The 24,426-nt window shown below is 39.8% G+C and overlaps 1 long non-coding RNA gene across 2 annotated transcripts in view; it reads left to right on the plus strand.

The window, feature by feature from the left end:
- The window catches only part of LOC112444878 (uncharacterized), a 121,793-nt gene that overhangs the window by 93,399 nt on the left and 3,968 nt on the right, over nt 1–24,426 (plus strand). For both annotated transcript variants that reach the window (XR_003033269.2, XR_009493418.1), the window contains 2 exons: nt 10,100–10,284; nt 22,827–22,917. This is a non-coding gene — a long non-coding RNA (uncharacterized lncRNA). The remainder of the gene's footprint in view (nt 1–10,099; nt 10,285–22,826; nt 22,918–24,426) is intronic.

The following is a 24,426-nucleotide window of genomic DNA, read 5'->3' on the forward strand; positions in this document are numbered from 1 at the left end:
GCTTCAGTTCCTTACTGTAAATTAAAATAGTTGAGCTAGGTGGCCTCCACGGTCCATTTTAGCTTGAACCCAGTAAGGAGTCAGTAATAGAAGACTGAACTGAACTGAACTGAAGACAGTATTTACACAGAAGCATCATTTTCTTGCTTTTAAAAACTTTCAATGACTCCCCATTACAATATAGCATTGTAGTTTAAAAATTAATTTCTCTCTATCCCTATTTTCTTATTTGGGTTGTTGTAAGGATTTAAGTAAGATTCAATTCAGGTCAGTTCAGTCGTGTCCAACTCTTTGTGACCCCATGGACTGCAGCATGCCAGGCTTCCCTGTCTGTCACCAACTCCCAGAGTTTGCTCAAACTCATGTCTATTGAGTTGGTGATACCATCCAACCATCTCATCCGCTGTCACCCTCTTCTTCTGCCTTCACTCTTTCCCAGCATCAGGGTCTTTTCCAGTGGGTCAGTTCTTTGCATCAGGCGGCCATAGTATAGGAGCTTCAGCTTCAGCATCAGTCCTTCCAATCAATATGGAGGGTTGATTTCCTTTAGGATTGATTGGTTTGATCTCCTTGCTGTCTGAGGGACTCTCAAGAGTCTTCTCCAACACCACAGTTCAAAAGCATCAATTCTTCGGCACTCAGCTTTCCTTATGGCCCAACTCTCACATCCATACATGACTACTGGAAAAAAACATAGCTCTGACTATACAGACCTTTGTTGGCAAAGTAATGTCTCTGCTTTTTAATATGCTATGTCAGTTTGTCATAGCCTTTCTTCCAAGGAGCAAGTGTCTTTTAATCTCATGGCTGCAGTTCCCATCTGCAGTGATTTTGGATCCCAAGAAAATAAAATCTGTCACTGTTTCCATTGTTTCCCCAACTATTTGCCATGAAGGATGGGGCTGGATCCCATGATCATAGTTTTTTGAATGTTGAGTTTGAAGTCATCTGCATATCTGAAGTTATTGATATTTCTCCTGGAAATCTTGATTCCAGCTTGTGTTTCATCCAACCCAGTATTTTGCATGATGTACTCTGCATATGAGTTAAATAAGCAAGGTGACAATATACAGCCTTGACATACTCCTTTCCCAATTTGGAAACAGTCCATTGTTTCATGTCTGGTTCTAACTTGCTTCTTTACTTGCATACAGGTTTCTCAGGAGGCAGGTAAGGTAAGGTGGTCTAGTATTCCGTCTCTTTCAGAATTTTCCACAATTTGTTGTGATCCACACAGTCACAGGCTTTAGCATAGTCAATTAAGTATGTTAAAAAATACCACAGTGTTCATAAAATGGTAAACATTCAATAAATACTGGCTATTACTATTGACCATGGGCTGAATTAATTTTTCACCTGACTCACCTAACAGCCTTTAGTCTGCATTTTATCCACCTCACTACCATTGTCTCTCACCGTTCTCTGCCTTACTCGTCCTGCTGAACGAAACAAGAGTCTGTTTTTCAAGGATCATTTGCAGGGTAAGGGTTCTAAATTAGTCATTTTTGTCCCTCAACACTTTATTCACTCTATTTCCTTCTTGCTTGCCTAGTTTCTGAGAAGTTGGATGTAATTGTCTTTTTTTCTGGCTTCTTTAGGGACTTCTTTTCATCTGTGATTTTTCTGCAATTTAAATATGACATGTAGAGATGAATTTTTTTTTTTTTTTTTGGCATTTATCCTACTTGATGTTCTCTGAGTTCCTGGATCTGTGATTTGATGTCTGACGTTAGACTGGGGAAATTCTCAGTCATTATTGCCTCAAATATTTTTAATATTCCTTTTCAGCTTTCTTCTCTTTCTGATATTCCCCATTACAAGTATGTTGCACCTTTATTTATTTGGCTGAGCTGGATCTTAACAGTGGGACCTGGGATATAGTTCCCTGACCTGGGGTTGAACCTGGGTCCCCTTCATTGGGAGCATAGAGTCTTAGCCACTGGATCATCAGGGAAGTCCCTATTGCATCTTTTATAATTGTCCCACATTTCTGGTTATTCTGGGTTTGTTTCTTTTTAAGTCTTCTTTTCTCTTTGCTTTTCAGTCTGGGTGATTTCTGTTTAGATGTCCTCAGGCTCAGAGATTCTTTCTTGAGGGGTCCACTGTGTTAGTAAGCCCATTAAAGACATTCTTTAGTTTGTTTCCATCTCTAACATGTCTTTTTTATTTTTACTTCAAATTTCCATCTCTCTGCTTACATTACCCCATCTACTCTTTTCTTTTAAATTTGTTTTTAATTGGAGGATCACTGCTTCACAGTGTCCTGTTGGTCTCTGCCTTACAACAGCATGAATCAGCCCTAAGGACACATGTGTTCTCTCCCTCTGAAACCTCCCTCCCACTTCCCACCCCACCCCACCCCTCTAGGTTATCATAGAGGACCAGGTTGAGCTCCCTGTGAAATATAGCAATTTCCCATTAGCTATCTATTTTACAAACCCTATCTCTTCTTGTATACTGTCTACTTTATTGGAGTTCTTATATTAATCATAGTTGTTTTGATCATTCTAACATACCAGCGGTATCAGAATCTGGTTGTGTTGCTTACTTGGTCTCTTAAAATTAAAACTGTATTTTCCACCCTTTTGTATGTTTTATATTTTTTTCTGGGTACCTGGACACAATGTGTTGGGTTAGAGAACTTCTTTAAATAGGCCTGTAGTCATGTGGTGATATACAGAATGGACATGAATTTGAGCAAACTCTGGTAGATAGTGAAGGACAGCGGAGCTTGGCGTGCTTCAGTCCATGGGGTCACAAAGAATCGGACATGACTTAGTGACCGAACAACAGCCACAACGTGGTGACGGGGTGTCAGGGGATGGGAAGCATTCTAGGGTCCTGTGACCAGATCTTGATCTTTTAATGAGTCTGGGCCTCTGGAGTGTTGATTTCACAAACGCTTCTGAGTTCTCCCTGCCCTCAGGTGGGAAAAGAACAAGCATTTTTCCTGACATTGAATTAATGTGTGTGTTCTTAGACACTGAATAGCAAAATAAAAAATACTTAACACCTTATCTAAACAACCTCTATGTCTTCCATGGCGCTTATGAGGCCAACCAAGAATGCAGAAGGGAATGTACTAGATTTTCTCTGTTGCTTAACGTCTTGGTAAACTGGCTACTCCCTTTTTGCTTGCTAACAACTGAAGAAGCAGTTGCATCACCTATCCAAGAATAAGTGAAAAAAGTCATTTTGAGTTATGTGTCCAGACTTTCAGACCCTTTCCATTTGTACAACTCAGAAGATTGATGAGGTCACCACTCCAAATTTCATTTCAGAATCAAACCACTAGCCCTGAATTTCATGTGCTAGAAATCCTTGTTGGATAAAGGATGAACCACCGAGAGCTATGCAATGATGCTGAGAAGAGAGCAGTATCCAGGAGACACTTAAATAATAACAGGACCACCTCACCTGAGAAAAGAACTTCTGCATCAAGTGGTTTTACTGTAAAGTAGTGAAATTATTGGATTGCTTTTTTTTTTTTTTAGTATTTCTGTGACTCACTTGGAAAAGAAAGGGAAGGGAACAAGTAAAATGTTAAATTTTGGATTTAATTTTATAGCAGTAAACTCGGTAAAGACATTTTCATAGGTCAGGGGAAAAAAAGATCAATTTTTTCATATATGAGACATAAAATCATGTGTTAATGTAAACTGACAGAATGTATGGTATTGGAACAAGAATAGAGAGGACTGTGAAATATAACAAAAGGAAAAGTAGATCCTGAAAAATGTGGAATGATAAAAGTGGCATCTCAAATCTGTCACAGATAAGCTTTTTAATAAATGTTGGAGCAACTGGTGAACCATTTGAAAAAAAAATTATAAACTTTGACCAATCCTTTACCCTACACACAAAAATGTCTAAATGAGTTAAGCAGTATTATAGCAAAATCAAACCAAACTAGTACTAGAAGAATAAATCTTTTTACCACTTGTAAAAATTAACTCAAAATGGATTACGGACCTGAAATTTAAGAGCTAAAAACTAATATCTAGAAGAAAACATAGAAGGTCTTGAATTCAGATATTTTAATAGTACAAAAGGAAATGAGATATCAAAGGATGAATTCAACTTTATCAAAATTTAGACGTTTTACTCTTTAGAAGACTCATTAACCAATGAAAAAAAATTAAGCTATGGCTGGGGGAAAACATTTGCAAAACATTGACAAAAGAAATATATATCTAGAATATATAAAGAACATTTCAACTCAGTAATAAACCAATTTAAAAATAGGCAAAAGATTTTAATAGACACTTCATAAAAGATGGAAAATAGAAAAATGGTCCTGATGAACCTCTTGGCAGGGCAGCAGTGGGGACGCAGACATAGAGAGCAGACTTTTGGACACAGTGGCGGAAGGAGAGGGTGGGACAAACTGAGAGCATAGCATGGAAACGTATAAATTACCGTATGTAAAACAGATAGCAAGTGGGAATTTGCTGTGTGACACAGGAAGCTCAACCTAATGCCCTGTGACCACCTAGAGGGGTGCGGGGGCGATGAGCAGGGAGGCTCGGGAAGGAGGGGACATGTGTAAACTTGTGGCTGAACCGTGTTGATATATGGCAGAGAGCAGCACAATATTATAAAGCAATTACCTTCTGATAAAAAAAATCCAAAACAAGATCCTTAATATCAGGTGTAAGGAAAATGCAAATTTAAACCACAATGAGTCAACACTACAGAGCTGCTGTAATGCTTACAACTTTAAAGATGAACTAGCCAAGTGTAGGTGAGCAACCGGAACTCTAAGACACCACTGACAGAATGTAAAATGGTACAATCAATTATTTTCTATTTCCTTTCCTCTGTTTATCTTGGATTTGATTTGCTCAACCTTTCCAAGTGTCTTAAAGTGAAAGTTGAAGTCATTGTCTGAGACCTTCCTTCTTATCTAATATAGGCTTTTATGCTCTAATTTTACTCTGATTATTGCATTAGGTGCATCCACAAATTTTAATATGCCACGTTTTCACTTCCATTCAGTTTAAAATGTTTTCTATTTTGATGTCTTCTTTGAACCATTTTCAAGTATGACATTTAGTTTCCAAATATTTGGTGATTTTCTGGATATCTTTCCACTATTGATTTTTATTGAAATTTAATTCTGATCAAACATATTTATAAGACTTGTTTTATGAACCAGAAGATAGTCTATCTTGGTAATATTTCATGTGCACTTGTAAAATATGTGTATTCTGATATTTTTGGATGGGATGTTACATAAATGTCAAACAGGTCATGTTAGTTGATAATGAAGTGAAAATCTCCTATATCTCTACTGACTTTCTGTCTCCTTGTTCTCTAAAATATTGAGACATCCTCAACTATATTTGTGGACTTCTTTATTTGTATGTCTATGCTTCGTGTGTTTTGAAGTTTCATTATTAAGTGCAGAAGCATTTAAAACTGTTATGTCTTCTTGATGATTTAACACCTTTATCATTATAAAATGACTATTTTATTCAAGGTTATAATCTTTACCCTTAAATATACATTTTCTGATATTAAATTTGCCATTCTACCTTCCTTTTGATCACGTTAACCTGACATGTCTTTTTTCATCCTTTCATCTGATGTATATTCTTACTATTAAAGTGAATTTCTTTTAGTCAACATATAGCTGGATCTTTTTATAAAATTCAATATACCTTTTATACTTTTTGATTGCTTGTTTACATAATATACATTCAACATAATTATTGATATGGTTTGGGTTAAATCTTCCGTCTTGTTTTTTATTTCAATTGATCCTCTTTGTGGTTATCACAATTTCCCTTAATTTCTTTATTTTGGATTAACTGAATATTTTTAGTCATTACTCCATTTTATCTTCTTTGCTAACTTACTAGTTTTACCTATTTATTTGAATATTCAGTGGTTCTTTTAGTGTTCATATTATGCATCTTTATATTCCTTGAACTACTTTAGTCCTGTAAGTATATAAATTGAGATGGCCAAAGCATTTGGCCTCTCCTTTTGGTTAAATTTTGGATTGTTTCTTTTCTATGCCTTAAGTCACTAATATTCTGCCCCACCCCAAGTGTGTGCTCTTCTCTTAACCAAATATAATGTAATATAGTTTTTGCTTCAGACAATACATATTTTTTATCTCTAGAAATTCAGTTTTGCATATTTCTGTTTTTAATCTCTCTCCTTAACATGGTCATGGTTTCGCCTACTTTCTTGAACATATGAGATATACTCTGTTATGTCCTTATGTACTTATGCTGTTATCTGTGCCTTTTTCATTTACATTACTCAGTTTTCCTTCTTATTAGAGGTTATATTTTCCTGCTTCTTGTATATTTGCTAAATTTTTTATTAAATGGCAGATATGGTGGATTTTACCTTGTTGAGTACTGGATAATAGATTCTTTAAATATTTCTGAGTTTTTATCTGTGGTGCAGTTTATTTTCTTAAGATTAGTTTCAACCTCTGAGGCTTGCTTTTTAGCTTTGTGAAGTTGGTCTAGAGCAAGGTCAAGTTTTTCCATAATATTCAGGTAACATTAATTACCTGAGTCCTCGACCTGATGCGTCATAACACATAATGTTTTCCACTCTGGCTAGTGGGAAGGAAAACTGTTTCTAGCCAGAGTCTTCCATGTGCCCCTGTTTGGCAGTCCTTGCCCTGGCTGTGAGTAATATCTCACACTCATGCACAGTTCTGCACTCAGCCAAAGATTCGGAGGAAGCCCTCTGCAAAGGGTTTTTTTGGCTCTCTATGTAGTTTCTTCCACTCCTGGCAGCTTTCCTTGTTCTGGTACCTGCCTCCAAAATTGCAGCTGCAAGTATAAAATGATGGGTATTATCCTTATCTGACTGGGTTTTTGTGATGATTGAATTAGATTGACCATGATATAAATAAGGTGTAATGTCCCTACCCATCAAGGGGTTACCAAATGTTACTTCCTGTTCTCTATTCTTTCTCCTTACTCAAGAATAAATGAGGCTAGTTTGAGTTTCCACTTTAGTCAGTGGGGTAACAGTATTTTTAGAAGGAAGGACTAGAAGACAATTCACCTGCTTACAAGCGTTTTCTTAAAAGTATAGCAGTAAGACATACTTTCCACTGTGCTTTGCTGGATTAGACTCACAGCTTCCACCCTTCTCCCCACGCTGCACAGAGATTAAACAGAATGCAAGTGGCTAATTGCTTATCTATGCTCTATACGTCACAAGTAAATGGGCTGCCTTCACATAGAAAGCTTTGAAAATAGCCTGTGACTAGTGTATGTATGTATGTGTGCTCAGTCATGTCTGACTCTCTGGGACACCGTGGACTATAGCCCGCCAGGCTTCTCTGTCCATGGGACTTCCCAGGCAAGAATACTAGAGCAGGTTGCCTTTTCCTACTCAAAGGGATCTTCCCAACCCAGGGATGGAACTAGTGTCTACTGCATCTCCTGCACTGGCAGGCAGATTCTTTACCACTGAGCCACCTGGGAAGACAAGACTATGTAGTAGCCAGTCTCTAAGATGGACCCCAAGGATCCTCCCTCCTGATACTGAAAACCTTGCTTACCTGCCTCCAACAATATATCAGGTATAGTCTGCATGCCAAATAGAATACAACAGAAATAAAGAAATGACAGCTTCTGACTCTGAAGACCATAGATCAAAAAAGCCACTGAAGTTTCCTGCTTTCTTGCTCACTCTCTCTTTCTCAAATTATTCACACTGGGGAAAAGTCAGCTACAGTTGTTTGAGAAGTCACATGGAGAGGTCCCTGTCACAGGGAACTGAGTTCTCCTGCCAATAGCTATACGAGTGACTTGGAAGTGAAGCCTTCTGCCCCAGTCAGGTTTCCAGATGACTGCAACTTCAGCAAAAACTTGATTGAAACTTCACAAGTGCTCCTAAACTAGAACCCAGGTAGCCTACTCCTGGAGTCCTAATCTTCAGAAACTGTGCTAGATATTTAATGTTTAATGTTTTAAATTGCCAAGTTTTGGAGTAATTTTTTATACAGACTGGATAACTAATATTGATGTTGGTATTTGGATGTGGGAGTGGTCTAACAAATATCTAAAAAATTGGTAGTGGCTTTGGAACCAGGAAGTGTTAGAAGCTGGAATGATATAAAGAGTTTTAGTGAGGAAACTGTCGGCCAGACATCATGGATTTTGAGAAGGCTTCCTGTGATGGGATAAAGGGGCATGAGGATAATACTGGAAAACAGGAAGGAAGATCCTAGTTATGTGGTAGCTAAAAGTTTAGCAAAATTTTCATCTACAATAATGTCCTGAATATTCATTGAAAGGACTGATGATGAAGCTGAAACTCCAATACTTTGGCCACCTGATGCGAAGAACTGGTGCATTGGAAAAGACCCTGATGCTGGGAAAGACTGAAGGCAGGAGGAGAAGGGGACGACAGAGGATGAGATGGTGGGATGGCATCACCGACTCAATGGATATGGGTTTGAGTAAGCTCCAGGAGTTGGTGATAGGGAAGCCTGGCGTGCTGCAGTTCATGGGGTCACAAAGAGTTGGACACGACTGAGTGACTGAACTGAACCGAACTGAATGTGAAAAGTAGGAAACACACTTATTGAACTAAATGACCGAGTAGGGAGATTCTTGGACAAGATGTTTTTCTCCTTGTTGCTTCTAGTAAATGAAAAAGAAAAGTGGTAAACAAAAGCAAAAACTGTTATATGTGAAAAGGCTAGGATGTGATTGCTTTAAAATTACTAAGCCTCTGAAGATAGCAAAGGATGTTAAAATTAAGAAGTTATTTATTAATTAAAAAATTAAACATTCCTTGGGATTTCCCTCAGGGTCCATTGCTTAGGACTTCGCCTTCCAATGCAGAGGGTACAGGTTCCATCTTTGGTCAAGGAGCTGAGATCCCACATGCCTGGCAGCCAATAAACCAAAACGAAAAAACAGAAACAAATTCAATAAAGACTTTTAAAATGGTTCACATAAAAAAAATCTTTAAAAAAATATTAAGCAATCCAGGCTACTTCCAGGAAAACTAAAGATGTAACAAATACTGTAACAGAAAAATATTTTGGTAAGATTCAGATAGATTGAAGGTGATGTCTCCAGGTATGTCTGGAGGCAGAAGACCCTCCAGAGACATAGGGTTTCTGGGATAATTAAGGGTGCTGTACATTAGCATCACCCAGCATTGGACAGAGACCCACAGAAGAGAAAGGGTTATTACAAAGGCATTTGTTACAGTAGATTTTGTCTAATGAACTCCAAGAAGATTCACAGGGGACCCAAAAATTTTTAAGAGGATTATATCAGTAGAAACAATGTCAGCTTGGAGCAAAAGGGACAGAAAGAGGGCAAAGTGAAACACCTTCATACTCTAAGACTCCACTAGGAGGAAATAGGCTGATAAGACAGCTTACCTGTTAATACGCACTGTTTCTCATGGAAAAGGAAGAGTGGCTTGGTGTAACCAAGAGCCTGGAAGGCAAACTCAAAAGCCATGGAACATAACTCCTGAAGAGGAGTAGGACTGACTGATTTATAACAACAACAACAAAAACTTTCAACATTTTCTCAGCAGGATCTGAGAGCTTCCAGGAACCATGACTCCTGTGTGCCACTCATGTCTCCCTTTTTGAAAAAGGATGTGAGTAGTATACGTAGACATTCTTGTATGTTTATGTTGGATGTATGAGGGCAGATAACTAGTTTCATTAGTTTATGACTTCAAATGGAAAGGAACTAAACTTCAGGATTTCAACACAAAATTATATCCGAGGATCCTTATTGACAGCTGGACTTTAGTTAGATGACCAGATTATGTACGTCAAGCAGACACTATAATGGAATGAAGCTTTGAGGGGCCTTGAATGTGTCTGTGCGTTTTGATATAGGAGTGATATGAATCCCTGGATCCAGACAGAAACATATTAATAACATAGTCTTTACTGATCCCCACTTCCTAGTACTCATGTCCTTGCATATTCCCTACCTGCTTTATATTGTAGATACTCTGTGTGTACAATGGAATACAACAGAAGAGGCGCTGTGAAACTTTGGACACTGTAGGTCAGAAAAATTGAATATATGTTCTCTCTCTTCCTTCCTCTCTCTCTCTTTCTCTTTTTCCACTACAGGAAACCACCTACGATGTTACGAGCAATGCTATGGAATCAATATTTGGATGAGATTCTCTAGTCCATGCCAAGCCTCTACATGACTGCAGTCCTACCTGATAGCTTGACTGAAATCTCATGACACACCACGGATCAAAAATATTCACTTAACCTGTTCCAGGATCTGTGCTCCTCAGAAACTGCAGGTGAAAAAATGTTGATTCAGGTGGATAACTTGGGAGTACTTTATTAGACAAAGATAAATAATTAATACACCACTTATGCAAAGCAATGATGTGCAGGACAGCTGGTCTAAGCATCAAGCTGTCTTATTATTTCACCAGCTAAAAAATAAAGCAGAAGATGGTGGGTTCCATTATAACCACTGAGCAGCAGTAGCATCGAAACATGGCTTTTCTGTATGGTTTGTACTCAGTTATTCCTGATAAAACCTTAACAGAGTGAGATGTGCTGCGATTTATTGCCCACTTGGTAAGTCAACTGTTTCCATCACTCTTGTGTTACAGCCCATACTTCACCCACATAGAATGACTTGTATTTCCCCAGTGTGTCATATTTTTTATATGCTTGCATCGGATTTTCCCTTTGTCCTGTTGTCTTATTGTCCAGCTAACAAACTCCTTCTCATCCTTCCTCAAATATGTCCTCTTCTGTAATGCCTTCCATAATGCTTTCGAGAAAATTGGCTCATTCTTTTGCCTGCTAATGCACCTTGAATATAATTCTTCCTGATGTCTATAATACTACAATATCTCTTTATTCCCAGTGCTTCCTAGACTGCCATACATGGAATAGGTGTTATTAATAAATATTCTCTGGCTTAAGGAAAGAATGAAAAGATGAGAAAGCCCTCTCAGGAGACCTGTTGAATAGGAAATACAAAATAAAAAATAAACGTAAGTTCTAGAATAAAGAGATGCAATATGCAATTAAGAAGTGACAATTTTATTATAGTGTTCCTAAATGTATCGTTACTTTAAAATAGAAATATCTAACATATCACCAAGACAGATCCCTTGATTTAATATAGAAGCAAATTTTAATTTTTGTAGGAAAAAAAGCTGTGTTTTCTACTCGAGATGAATGACTGGACTAGTTGAATCTGATAGTTGTAAAACTCTGTGTGTGCACACACACTCAGTCATGTCCGACTCTTTGCAACCCCATGGACTATAGCCTATCAAGGTCCTCTGTTCATGGAATTTTCCAGGTGCAAATACTGGAATGGGTTGCTATTTCCTTCTCCAAGGAGATCTTCCCAACCCAGGGATCAAACCTGAGTCTCTTGTGTCTGCTGCATTGGCAGGCAGATTCTTTACCACTGCACCCCCTGGGAAGCACATAAAACAGCTATATCCCACTTATATTCCCAGAGATCATAAATTATGTTTCAAGACTGGCACATCTAGCAATGGTAAAAGAGATGCCAAGCAACTGGACTCGGCCAAATTGAACCGCAGATTCCAGGACCCTTTATAAAACAGCAGGGTCAGTGAGAGTTTCCGTTGACTTAGGGACATGTTTCTAAACACCTAGCACATGCTTGAGCTTAAGAGTGGGCACGGACCCTGCCCATGAACTTCCTACAACAGAATACAAAAAGTAAGGAAACTTGGCAAGTGACTCATAGAATGATGGGTAAGACACCATAAGAGATGTAACACACAGAAATTGAAAAGAAGGAACTAGGAATGTTGAAAGAATGGTAGCTCTTAAAGGGCATGATGGAGAATGTGGGTCTGAAAGAGGTTTTGAAGTACAGTTACACACCAGTGTATTCTATTACTCATTCAATGATTCTAAGAAACAGTATAACAAAGGATTGAGAGCATCACAGTGAGAGCCAGAGAGAACAGATCTGAAATTGTTCTTTTCCTTCTTGCTAATTATATGACCTTGAATATATGAACTTACCTTTCTGGGTCTCAACTTTATTGCATGTAAAATGAGGTCAAATAAAACTGTACGTAGAATAGTCAGAAAGATTATGTAAGGGAATCTATAGAAAAAAATATTATACAACCTAGCATATGTGCAGTTACAAACGCACTGAAATAATTATTACTGCTCTTATTATAGCTATTAATATTAATATTAGTAGTTCTGTAGCTACCTGAGAGCCACAAAGGTGAACTTGTCCCTTTTCTCCTTCATACTGCTGTGATGGATGCCGATATGATGCCTGAAGTTGGAGCAATCTCCATGTGATGATGAGAAAAGGTCAAGAGCATGATACAGCAGTAGAAATGTTGACACTGTTTTCATTGGGCCTTTGGATCATGCCATTGGCATCTTTATTTTATTTATTTATTTATGACCATGCTGGGCCTTGGTGCTGCATGGCTTTCCTCTGGTTGTGGAGAGCAGGGCAGCTCTCTAGCTGTGGGGCGTCTGCTCCTCACTGCCTTGGCTTCTCTTGTCGTGGAGCAGGGCTCCAGGCACGTGGGCTTCAGTCGTTGTGGCTCCTGGGCTCTAGAGCACAGGCTCAGAAACTGTGGCTCACAGGCTTAGCTCCTCTGCGGTGTATGGGATCCTCCCAACCCAGGGATCAAACCCGCATCTTCTATACTGCCAGGTGGATTCTTTACCACTGAGCCAGCAGCGAAGTCCCGACATCAGCATCTTACTGTAAGATGGTTGTTATAGGAGAGTCATAATTTATGTATTTTAAGTCACTAGTTAATAAATTTTATTTGTATCCCCAAGCACTGCTGGCTGATCTATTAACCATCCAGCAAAACCCTTCTGGAATGATTATGATGTGGGAGACACTACATGGCATGATGATGTTGGTAGGTGAAAGCAGGCCCCTTTGTTCTAGAAAGCAATACTATTCTGCAAAGTCTCACTAGATTCCAGGTTGGGAGGAAAGAGGACCGCTGCCGTCTGGATTCAGACTGCAGGCCCTTCCTTCCCCTTTGTGTTATCTCTGTGCCTATGTCGGAATCTGAGTTTCCTCATTGGCAGAATGGAAATAAATAATGAAGACTTTATCAAGCTGTCATGAGGAATAGATATGATAACATATGAAAATTTTCTTCCATAGTGCCTGGCAATAGAAATCATCATCAACTTGTAGTTATTCATGTTTTTATAGCGTCATATTATCATTTCCTAATGGATTTTCTTGAAAAATTCCCCAAGTATGTAATATGTAAGCAACTAGGCTCCTAATTTGAAGTATCATTATAAATTCCTCCTGGTCCAAGACCCAACTATTCTTATTTTTGATCTGTTTCTCTTATCCCCAGTCCCACCCGCCAACCAGTCAGAGCCCAGCTTAAAGGCCAGTTTATTGAACTGAACATTTCCAAAGTACCTTTATGTATATGGTAAAGAATATGGGCTTCCCTGTGGCTCAGAGGTTAAAGCGTCTGCCTCCACGGGAAACCGGGGTTCGATCCCTGGGTTGGGAAGATCCCCTGGAGAAGGAAATGGCAACCCACTCCAGTATTCTTGCCTGAAGAATCCCATGGACGGAGGAGCTTGGTAGGCTACAGTCCATGGGGTCGCAAAGAGTTGGACACGACTGAGTGACTTCACTTTCACTTTCATGGTAAAGAATCTGCCTGCAGTGCAAGAGACCCAGGTTCAATCCCTAGGTTGAGAAGATGCCCTGTAGAAGGGAATCGCTACCCGTTCCACTATTCTTGCTTGGATAATTTCATGGACGGAGTGGCCTGGTAGGCTACAGTCCATGGGGTCACAAAGAGACATGCCTATCACTTTTTCTTTCACAAGAGCACCACTATTCCTTTACATATTTGAGGCTGCTCCCATGATACAAATGTGAGACTCCTGAGAGTTTTTGTTAAGTGATTATATCATACTAATTATCCTTGGAGGTTAAAATTTCTAAAAGTTAAATAGGAACCTCAGATTTTCTTTGAAATATACATTTACTTCCTGGGCATAATGAAGAGAAGTTTGCAAACTGTGTGAGAGTTGCATTAGAAGAGCTCATTTTGATTATGTTTTAAATGGTGATAATAAGGAAACATCCTAACTAATGGCTCCATTAGCATATTTCTTGGAATCGTGTTAGCACTATGTGACAGGGTTGAATCTAAATTAGTGAGTAATTTAGAGATAAAAAGTTTCTGCTCTAACTACAATTATATCTGCAAGTTCTTGAAATTATGGAGTAGAACACTTTTTAAGGTCATAGACACCTTAAAAACTTCGGGTGACCTATCTGATCCTATACTGATTCTATTTCCCATGGGATTTTGAGAAAAATTAAGTAGTATCTCCAAGCCTCACTGTTCATTTGTAAAATGCTAATGATCATTATATTCACTGAATGGAGTTGTGAGAATTGGATAAAACCATGAATGGAAAAATGCACTGAAAGTCATCCACGGGTTACAGGTATAATCTAGACATCAGACTCTCCTTTCTTCTCAATACCTGGGTTGGATCAGCCTGAGTCCCCCTGTTGCATACCATATTTTCTCTCCAGTATTTCTGAAATCCCGAGGGAGGTCAGTTCTCACAGTCATATTTCATCTTGGCCTTCATTTCTGTTCAATACTGTTCTCTGTGTGAATCTCAGGATTTTTCTCTTTGTTGCTGTTCAGTGTCAATTCAAACAAAGCAAAGCGCATCCTCCTGATTTTCTTCTGTAAAAATTTAGTTCTTACTAGACCCCACTGCCACACTCTGCTCTATATCTCAGGTTTGTATAATCATATCATTAAACATCCATTAATGTACTCTGCCAAACAACTGGACTGCCTCCGCCCTTGGTTTCTCTTTCCCACTTTCCCACCTGAGAGTATTTATGTCACTGCTGCTTACCTCCCCATCCTCTCCACACACGTGATTATTGTGTTTGTTTTTTATGTCTTTTTAGCATTTTGAGTAAAGGAAATGTAGTTCTGTATGTTTTTAATTACCTAATGAATAGGCAAGTTGAGTTGCTCTTAAGAATCCATCTAGGACTGAAAAGACCCATCTTATCTTGACCGCCTGTTTGATCTTAGTTATAAGTTGAACAGCCTGACCTACTTTACAAGGGCAGGCCATTTGTTTAAGGAAGATAGTATTTATTTTCAAAGCGTATATGCTCTCATTCTGGCCTTAATATGCTCATCTATCTGAAGAGAGAAAGAATATTTTATCTGTCTAATATGGTGCTTGTGATGAGTAAATTAGAAAAAATCAGTATTGATATATTTTGCAAAATGTAAAATCTAATACATGGGCAAAATTGAATTGAAACATGGCACAGTAAACAAAACATGGACCCTAAAATTAATAGACCTGTTAAGTGACCTTAATGAGTCTTTCGACCTGCCTTTACTTCACTGACTCTTAAAAACATTGTTGCTGTTGTTCAGTTGCTAAGTCCTGTGTGACTCTTTGTGACCCCATGGACTACAGCATGCCAGGCACCTCTGTCCTCCGCTATCTCCCTGAGTTTGCTCAGATTCGTGTCCACTGAGTCGGTGATGCCATCCAACCATCTCCTCTTCTGTTGTCCCCTTCCCCTCCTGTCTTCAATCTTTCCCAGCATCAGGGTCTTTCCCAATGAGTCGGCTCTCCTCATCAGGTGGCCAAAGTACTGGAACTTCAGCTTCAACATCAGTCCTACCAATGAATATCCAGGGTTGATTTCCTTTAGGATTGACTGGTTTGACCTTGCTGTCCAAGGGACTCTCAAGAGTCTCCTCCAACCCCACAGTTCGAAAGCATCAATTCTTTGGTGCTCAGCCTTCTTTATGGTCCAACTCTCACATCCATACATGACTACTGGAAAAACCATGGCTTTGACTGTACAGATCTTTGTCTGTAAAGTGATGTCTCTGCTTTTTAATACACATCTAGGTTTGTCATTTTTCCTGAAAAAGAAGAAAATAATAATACTTTTCTGCAGATCTGTTACAAAAATTAAGAGAAAGCTTTGAATTAGTTTCTTTTTTGTTTTTACAGTACAAAAAGAATAGACTAAATGAATTCTATTCATACTCCTTTCTCATATATTTGGCTCTGGGAGTCAAGAATATTATCTTTCTTCTTGCCCAGAATTCTGTTAGCTCTGCTTGAGGGAGACAGGATGGTAAATGTGCTGTAGCTGACAGGCAGCAGGACCCTGTCCATGAAAAGCACAGAAGAGAGCACAGGTCTTAGGCCTTGTTTGGACCGCGGGTCGGGGGATGATCATCTTAAGGCCATTCTGCTTTCCTTTCATGCAGTTTAGCTTCATTCATTCGGTGTCACTGCCAGCTTGCTGCCTAAAGAGATAAGTAGGTGAGAGGCTTCCTTTGTGGTGCTGCTGACAAAGGAAGAGTTATGTCTGGTTTCTGCTGAGCATAAGATAGAAACGAAATTTGTCACACTACTGCCCCTTTTTAGGAAGACAAACTTTAAAAATTACCATCTGGGTTAACTGCTTTTTGCGATAATATGAAGTCTTACAATAAATAGCAATGAGTATCTATAAGGTACCAGGCACTGGGCTTGTTGCTGGGATTGCAGAGAAAAATCCCACACGGTGATTTGTTCCTGCCTTCATGTAGTTCTCAAATTAGGGGAGAATCTGAGACTCAAGTTTTAATTCTGTATGCTGCTGCTGCTGCTAAGTCGCTTCAGTTGTGTCCGACTCTGTGCGACCCCATAGACGGCAGCCCACCAGGCTCTGCCGTCCCTGGGATTCTCCAGGCAAGAACACTGGACTGGGTTGCCATTTCCTTCTCCAATGCATGAAAGGAAAAGTGAAAGCGAAGTCGCTCAGTCGTGTCCAACTCTTAGCGACCCCATGGACTGCAGCCTACCGGGCACCTCCGTCCATGGGATTTTCCAGGCGAGAGTACTGGAGTGGGGTGCCATTGCCTTCTCCATTAATTCTGTATAGGCTCAGCTTAAGCTGGGGACTCAATATGAACAGATGTTTGCCAGAGAAGGAAAAAAAAAGGTTTGGGTCTTAAGGTCTCTCAGAACACTCAGAAGCCATCGTGTTGCTAATGGGGTGGAATTGAACAGGAATAGAGTAAAGAGGGGCCACTGTAGGGATAGACACTTGTTATGTTATTTAGCAAGAAATGGAATGCTTGTTAATAGGTAAGGGAGCTTCTTGGGGCTTCTCACGTGGCTCAGTGGTGAAGGATCCATTTGCAGTGCAGGAGACAGGGTTCAATCCCTGAGTAAGGAAGATCCCCCAGAGAAGCAATGGCAACCGATGACAGTGTTCTTGACTGGGAAATCCCATGGACAGAGGACCCTGGCGGGCTCTAGTCCATGGACTCACAAAAGAGTCAGACATGACTTAGCAACTAAACAACCGGAGAGTTTATTAGAAAAGTGCTCTCAAATTGTCACTTCAATATGCTACACTCTCCCTTCTTTCCAGGGCATGTCAGTTCTATAGTAGTCCCAGCTCTTATAAAAGCTGTTGCTGAGGCCAACGCTTTCCCCAGTGGATTCACCTCTTGGACTACCTTAATGCTGTATTTGAACTGATCTCGTTGGGGGAAGACCTACGCCCGCAGCGGCGTTCACTCTGCAACCCTCTGCTACCCTCTTCTGGTGAGAGTCTATCACTGCAACTAGCCCTTAAATCCGGGCCAATCTGTCATCTCTAGGTATGGTTCAGATCAGATCAGATAAGATCAGATCAGTTGCTCAGTCGTGTCCGACTCTTTGCGACCCCATGAATCGCAGCACGCCAGGCCTCCCTGTCCATCACCAATTCCCGGAGTTCACTCAGACTCACGTCCATCGAGTCAGTGATGCCATCCAGCCATCTCATCCTCTGTTGTCCCCTTCTCCTCTTGCCCCCAATCCCTCCCAGCATCAGAGTCTTTTCCAATGAGTCAACTCTTCGCATGAGGTGGCCAAAGTATTGGAGTTTCAGCTTCAGCATCATTCCTTCCAAAGAAATCCCAGAGCTGATCTCCTTCAGAATGGACTGGTTGGATCTCCTTGCAGTCCAAGGGACTCTCAAGAGTCTTCTCCAACACCACAGTTCAAAACCATCAATTCTTCGGCGCTCAGCCTTTTTCACAGTCCAACTCTCACATCCATACATGACCACTGGAAAAACCATAGCCTTGACTAGACGAACCTTTGTTGGCAAAGTAATGTCTCTGCTTTTGAATATGGTATCTAGGTTGGTCATAACTTTCCTTCCAAGGAGTAAGCGTCTTTTAATTTCATGGCTGCAGTCACCATCTGCAGTGTTTATGGTTGGTAAGGGCCAAATTGCGGAAAATGACATAGGGCAGGACTTCATAGCCAGATCCAGCTCCAGGATTTAGGAAAACAAGCACAACCCAAGAATTTGACATCTGAAGGCGATGGTGAGAGACTTCAGGTGGTGGGCTCAAAGTCATATCAGGCAATGACCCATTCCGTCACTGGCATGCTCCCCTCAAAAGGGTAGACAATACATGAGTAACAAAAAGATTATTTTCCATTAGATCATGTTAGGAAGCATCTTCCATGATACCTTTCCTGGTCATCTGATTTAAAATGATAATCTTCCCACTTCTATTTCTTTTCATGTTTCATTTTTCTCTATAACATTTAGTTATCTAACAGATTATATTTAATAGCTTAATTTTTATTAATTGTCTGTATATGCTGCTAGAACAGCAGGAGATCATGGCCTTTTTGTGTGTGTGTCACTGTTCTGTCTGTAATACTTAGATTGGGGCCCAACACCTATTATTTGCTCCATAAACACTTTCCGAATAAAGAAAAAACACTAGGAATCAGAATCTGATCACTAGATTATAGGTTGGGATGAGAATCTTCCATTACAAATGCAATTAAATCCTTCATTCCTGCTGCTTAGAAGTGAGAACCAGGTAAGGACTGTAGATATGAACTGAATTATCAAAATTAGGCCCAAGATTAGTCTCACTTTCAGTTAGTGTGATTGGTGGGTTTGGCTATCATTCTCAAAGTTTATAAGAATTACCCAGGAGGCTTGTTTAAATGCAGATTCCTGAATCCCAACCCTAGAAGTTATAATTCAGAGGGAATGGATTGTGGTTCAAACATCCGGATTTTAAACAAGCACCCCCAAGATATTCTAATGGAGGAAGTCCATTCATGACATTTAAACAGAAAGGGAAAAAAAACATGAAAGCGAGTCCTTCATGATTCAAGATTAAAATCATTCTTAGAGATTGAGGCAGAAAAAGCAATGGTACCCCACTCCAGTACCATTGCCTGGAAAATCTCATGGATGGAGGAGCCTGGTGGGCTGCAGTCCATGGGGTCGCTAAGAGTCGGACACGACTGAGCGAGTTCACTTTCACTTTTCCCTTTCAGGCATTGGAGAAGGAAATGGCAACCCACTCCAGTGTTCTTGCCTGGAGAATCCCAGGGACAGGGAAGCCTGGTGGACTGCTGTCTATGGGGTCGCACAGAGTTGGACAAGACTGAAGCGACTTAGCAGCAGCAGTGGCAATAGAGATTGAGGAAGATCATTCAAGTGGGAATTTTGCTTATGGAATAAAATGGTGGTGGAGACTGGGGACCAGTGAAGCCTGAATGTATCAGAGCATCACTGCAAGCTTGATTTTAGCACTTGCTAAAATGTACTTTCTGCGATGTTATTCTCAAGAGTTGCATTTTAGTATTCAACGGTGATTTTGATGCTAGGAGTCCGAAAGTCATACTTTGAAAAATACTGGCATGAAAGGAAGAGAAGGGAAATTTGAAAAAAAAAAAAATACATGCTGATTTCAAGTACTATTCCAAAAGAGCTTTACACAGAGGAAAATATTACGACCATTATTTTACAGGTGAGAAAAATTAGAACTACACATGATATAAGACCCTGCGGTCACATTGATAGGAAAGAGGTGAGCTTTGACTTGAGTAAAAGAATTCTTAAATTCACCAGTGATGGTCCTTTTGCTGCTGTTAGATTTATCTAGTATTCGCAGTGATCATCTTGTAGCACTTATACAGTTTGGCCAACTCTCTATAGTTGTGTGGGCTTCCCAGGCAGTGCTAGTGGTAAAGCACGCACCTGCCAATGCAGGAGATGTAAGAGATGCAGGTTTGATCCCTGGGTCAGGAAGATCCCCTGGAGAAGGGCATGGCAACCCACTCCAGTATCCTCAGCTGGAGAATCCCATGGACAAAGGAGCTTGGCAGGCTATACACAGTCCATAGGGTCACACAGAGTAGGACATGGTTGGAGTGACTTAGCATGCAAGCACACATGTAGTTGTGTAAACCCTGCTACAATCAAGATATAGAATCTTACCACCACCCCAGAAGATCCTCTGGGACCATTTTGCAATTATTTCCCTTCTCTCATCACTGGAAGCCACCTTTCTATTTTCTGTTTCTGAGTTTGACTAATTTCAGTTCAGTTCAGTCACTCAATCTTGTCCAACTCTTTGCAACCCCATGAATTGCAGCACGCCAGGCCTCTCTGTCCATCACCAACTCCCGGAGTTCACTCAAACTCACGTCCATCGAGTCAGTGATGCCATCCAGCCATCTCATCCTCTGTCGTCCCCTTCTCCTCCTGCCCCCAATCCTTCCCAGCATCAGAGTCTTTTCCAATGAGTCAACTCTTCGCATGAGGTGGCCAAAATATTGGAGTTTCAGCTTCAGCATCAGTCCTTCCAATGAACATCCAGGACTGATCTCCAGAAAGGACTTGGGTCTCCTTGCAGTCCAAGGGACTCTCAAGAGTCTTCTCCAACACCACAGTTCAAAAGCGTCAATTCTTTGGCACTCAGCTTTCTTCACAGCCCAACTCTCACATCCATACATGACCGCAGGAAAAACCATAGCCTTGACTAGACGGACCTTTGTTGGCAAAGTAATGACTCTCCTTCTGAATATGCTATCTAGGTTGGCTGTAACTTTTCTTCCAAGGAGTAAGCGTCTTTTAATTTCATGGCTGCAATCACCATCTGCAGTGATTTTGGACCCCCCCCCCAAAATAAAGTCTGACACTGTTTCCACTGTTTCCCCATCTATTTCCCATGAAGTGATGGGACCAGATGCCATGATCTTCATTTTCTGAATGTTGTGCTTTAAGCCAACTTTTTCACTCGTCCTCTTTCACTTTCATCAAGAGGCTTTTGAGTTCCTCTTCACTTTCTGCCATAAAAGTGGTGTCATCTGCATATCTGAGGTGATTGATATTTCTCCCAGCAATCTGGATTCCAGCTTGTGTTTCTTCCAGTCCGGCATTTCTCATGATGTACTCTGCATATAAGTTAAATAAGCAGAGTGACAATATACAGCCTTGATGGACTCCTTTTCCTATTTGGAACCAGTCTATTGTTCCATGTCCAGTTCTAACTGTTGCTTCCTGACCTGCATACAGGTTTCTCAAGAGGCAGGTCAGGTGGTCTGGTATTCCCATCTCTTTCAGAATTTTCCACAGTTTATTGTGATCCACATAGTCAAAGGCTTTGGCATAGTCAATAAAGCAGAAATAGATGTTTTTCTGGAACTCTCTTGCTTTTTCCATGATCCAGTGGATGTTGGCAATTTGGTCTCTGGTTCCTCTGCCTTTTCTAAAACCAGCTTGAACATCTGGAAGTTCACAGTCCACATATTGCTGAAGCCTGGCTTGGAGAATTTTGAGCATTACTTTACTAGCGTGTGAGATAAGTGCAATTGTGCGGTAGTTTGAGCATTCTTTGGCATTTCTTTTCTTTGGGGTTGGAATGAAAACTGACTTTTTCCAGTCCTGCGGCCACTGCTGAGTTTTCCAAATTTGCTGGCATGTTGAGTGCAGCACTTTCACAGCATCATCTTTCAGGATTTGGAATAGCTCAACTGGAATTCCATCACCTCCACTAGCTTTGTTCGTAGTGATGCTTTCTAAGGCCCACTTGACTTCACATTCCAGGATGTCTGGCTCTGGGTGAGTGATTGATCACACCATAGTGATTATCTTGGTCATGAAGATCTGTTTTTTTTTTGTAGAGTTCTTCTGTGTATTCTTGCCACCTCTTCTTAATATCTTCTGCTTCTGTTAGGTCCATACCATTTCTGTTCTTTATCGAGCCCATCTTTGCATGAAATGTTCCCTTGGTATCTCTAATTTTCTTGAAGAGATCTCTAGTCTTGCCCATTCTGTTGTTTTCCTCTATTTCTTTGCACTGATCGCTGACTAATTTAAGTATCTCATATAATTGAATCATGAAATTTTTGTTTTTTAGCCATGGGATTATGTAACTCACCATAATGTCCTTAAGGTTCATCTGTGTTGTGTATATGACAGGATTTCCTTTTTGAAAGCTGAATAGTATTCCATTGTGTATGTGTGTGTTCATATATATGTGTGTATGTGTATCTATATATATTTATTACATCATATTTTCTTTATCCATTCATCCATTGATAGACACTTAGGCTGTTTCCATGTGTTGGCTATTTTAAATAATGCTGCAACAAACATGGATATGCAAATATCTCTTTGAGAATTTTATTTTTATTCTTCTGGATAAATGCCCAGAAGTGGGATTGCTGAATTATATGGTTATTTTTAATTTTTAAAGAACTCTATATAGTGGTTTCTAGACCATCTGCACCACTTTACACTCTCATCAATAGTGCACAAGGATTCTGAATTCTCCACATCTTTACCAGCATTTGTTATTTTATGCTGTGTTTTTTTTTTTTTTTTTGTAGTGGCTAACCAAACTGGCATTAGGTGATATTTCATTATGGTTTTGATTTGCATTTCTCTGATGATTAGTGATGTTGAGCATTAAAAAATATTTTTAATGTCTTTCAGCCTACTGGGGGTCCAGCACTCAGTTGCAACCACAGACTGAATCCCGACTCTCGTGCTGTCTCTGTGACTGCCTTCACCCCAGCTCCTCTTGGTACCTTTAATAAATTTAATGGCAATTTTTATATCTTCTTTAAAGAAATAGCTACTTCAGTCCTTACCTTCTCCTGGTAACTTGAAGGGATGTTCTCGTCCAGCTGATCACTCAAAAAATTCTTACACAAAATTTCTTCTTTGGAGACCGCAAGGTAGAAACGCCCTTATTGTCTTGCTGGCTTCATAAATATCAGCGTTCGTGCTGTGTGCAGATTGATTCAGAGCTTTTAGACACCTACAGTTTTATGCCAAAAATAAGATGAAATCACTGTTTCCTAGGCAACAATTTCATGGAAAATACATAGTTTTCCTCCAAAAGTGTCTTAAATGGTAAAATTTACTATTTACTATCCTAACGTGTTCACTTTTTAAAGGAACAATTGACAACCAAATGCTTTAGCAGGCATGGATTATTAAATTAGGCGGCTAAACTCTGATCGAGTTCTAACTCATGCAAAAGGGCCGGATGACCTTTTCTGTGTAAGCACTACATGGCAGATACCAATGGGGCAGGGTGTAAGGACAGAAGGAAGAATGGAAGAAAGCAGAGAGAAGGACAAGGAGTTGGGGAGGGAGGAAGAATTTACTAATGCATATCTATGGGATTGTTTTGAAGATTAAAGCAAAAGGCTCTTCATGGGACTAGACGCTTACTATACCCTCAGTAAATGGTGACATTGTTATTTTTTATCTTGTTAAACTAAAAACAATTGTTTCCAAGCCAAAAACTTAGGCAAGCACTCAAGTATTAAAAGTATCCAGAAACATGTCCTGCATTGTATCTGAGATGGTATGGTATGTTTGGGTCTAGGCATTGATAGACTGGCACAGACAAATCTGTCCTTTTTGACTTAAATTGACATTAAGATATAAAGATTTGGAGTCTGGATGAATTTCATCCCAATTATTCCAACTATTTAGACCTCCTATCTAGAAGGCTTTATAAGAAATATTTTATATGCATTAACTCTTTACACTCTGACACTCCTAGAGAAGAAACATATCATTGTTAATACTTTTAAGGCATGAAAGAGATGCTCAGAGATTTTAAGTGATCAGATCAAGCTTGCAAGATCTGTTTAAGTCTACTTTCTAGAATTCAATTTCAGGTCAGCTCCTTGATGTCCAGCTGCACACTAACCTACAGGTCCTTTCTTTTGTCCTTTTTCTAGGGAAGTTGATAAGGCATTTTCATAAATTAGAACTAGCTAAATAATATTTAACAAAATGGTCCTAGACAAATCATGTACGGCTTATCTAGTAGAGTGAGTCAGTACACACTACCTAATGCTCCAGGCTACGAGTAGGACACAAATCAAAATTATAAATTGTTTCGGTAGTACTTTCCCACCAGAGAACCTTCTTTAGAACTAGGTTAATTACACAATAATAAATATATTTCACAGTAATTCATAGTGTTATTATATCAAACCTGAAACCTCCCTGGGTTCATACAGATGCCTTAGAAACACAACTGCTACAGAATAGGTTAATGGCAAATTCTGGG

Source organism: Bos taurus, chromosome 29 (genome assembly GCF_002263795.3).
Source record: "Bos taurus isolate L1 Dominette 01449 registration number 42190680 breed Hereford chromosome 29, ARS-UCD2.0, whole genome shotgun sequence".
NCBI classification, from domain to species: Eukaryota; Metazoa; Chordata; class Mammalia; order Artiodactyla; family Bovidae; genus Bos; species Bos taurus.